Source organism: Myxine glutinosa, chromosome 5 (genome assembly GCF_964187855.1).
Source record: "Myxine glutinosa chromosome 5, kmMyxGlut1.1, whole genome shotgun sequence".
Taxonomy (NCBI): Eukaryota; Metazoa; Chordata; class Myxini; order Myxiniformes; family Myxinidae; genus Myxine; species Myxine glutinosa.
The window spans coordinates 15510485-15512517 of NC_136265.1; positions in this window are offsets into that span (position 1 = coordinate 15510485).

Below are 2033 nucleotides of genomic sequence, written 5' to 3' on the forward strand. Positions count from 1 at the left end.
AACTCAGTCACTGAGGTCTACTAACACAAGGCCTGTGACACCGATAAGCTCAAACCCCTTTTAACTGTGGCTTTGGTCATTTTACACTGAAGGTAAAACTTATAGGGAGGGCATGGTGTTTGTGAAGATGACAGCTCCGATGATGTCTTTGCCTTTGCATCACAGTAAGCACCAACATGGCTGCCGTATGATTTCTCAAGTTAGAATTGTGGGTGGAGTCAGGAAAACTGTCCAACCAATGGGTGACAGACAGATGGACACACACACACACACGGAACTTTTTCTCGTATAAAGCCTTGTTGCCATCAGCCGCTCCTCATAGGTGGCTGTTTTTGCCAAAGCACGTGCTCACTATTGCGCCCACATTTCAGCTCGTCATCGCCGGGCGCCGCAGGCCTCTTCGGCGCCAGACAATGACGTCATACACCGCCTGGAGATGAAATAGGGAGGGCAGTGTACAATTCACTTTTATACGATAGATGTATACGTTGCGTTTGTCTTAGACATAGACACATGGGCTTCCACCCCTTCCCATATTGTTTCAAACCCCTACAGCCCACACATGTTGAATGTTTATTTCCCCCATCAGTCTTTTCCCTCCAGTCCCCTTGGGAACCGACAGTAATTCAGTGTCTTTTCTGGTCAAAAACCGGATTAAGAATAACACCAAGCGCGAGAATGAACCGGATGGCGAGCCTAAATCACGTCACATTCGATCCCGCCCCTGCCCTGGCCCAAACACATCTGGCCTTGATGAAAAGCAAGCTAATGCTCAAGCACTACAGCAGGCAGGGATGACACAAGACCGTTAAGACCAATGAAAATTAGTTCCAGTGGACCAACGGGCCCACTAATAATCTTAAAGTGCTAAGTGACAGTAAATATCCAATGTTTGGTCTCTAAGTGTGGTGCATTCTGTTAACCAAAACGGTGGTGCAGTACGGTGGTGCAGAGGTTTATCGATGAAAGTTCAACACGACGAGGAAGCTTGTTCTCATTAATCACTGATGTCCCGTGGTGACTTGGTGGGAGTTTCGCTCAAACCTGCGGCTCCGCTGGGTGGCAGTGCGGAACATCGTGCCAAACGCTTGCTCAGGAGATGTGGTCTGCTGGCACGTCCGGTCACACCAACGAGACTGATTTGGATCGGAGTCATCTGGACCGGTCCGTGACCGCAACAATGTAAACACACATCCTTTAGCAATAATACATAGATGAAAAAAATCTAGTATAATTTATCTTGTGGCCCCGGAACCAAACAAACGCTATATTCATAACAGCCCTCACTGCTCCCGGTGCTTTGTGTATTTTCATGTCGCGAAGACTTGGTAATGACGCACAGCACCATCTTTCCAAATGCAGACATCCAGTAAATAAATCTCCAAGCCTGCCATGTTCACAGGAAGCATTCCCTCAAGGTTCAAAATACATTCACTGGTAGCGATCCGTCGGGGGTTTGTGTAGCACATGTCCATCCATTGGGGTCGTGCACCGGCCCCCATGGTCGGGAGTTTGCAGTACAGGCAGCCACTTGGTCGGCGAGCTGAAAAAGTTCCCCAAATCTTTCGTTGAGCAGAGGCACAGCCCTTTTCTCTCAGGTACTTTTGCAAGTATTTTCTACTTCTTTTAGAAGCTTTGTGAGACATTTGAGGTAACAATCCTCATGTCTCACAACACACATGATGTACGTTATGGTGCCGCGATCACCGTTTCTCGGGGCTTTTGTGCATGCGCACCGAGCATTCTGGGGCGGATTACGTCATTTCAAAGTCGCGTATTCTGCACTTGCTTATGGCCTTGTGTACCATTGGCATTGTGGGCACAAAGCCTGATAGATATATCCATGCCGTTCAAGAACCATTGGCAGCACAATTCTAGGCACGACTACGCCACAGCCATTTAGGATTCACTGCATCATTACAACCACTGCTGTAATCTTGAGGACTTGGTCGAACAGAACCTTCAAACCACATATCAACTTAAAATAACCACGACAACCAAGGTGGAAAACAAACGAGTTATAGAGGAATCGA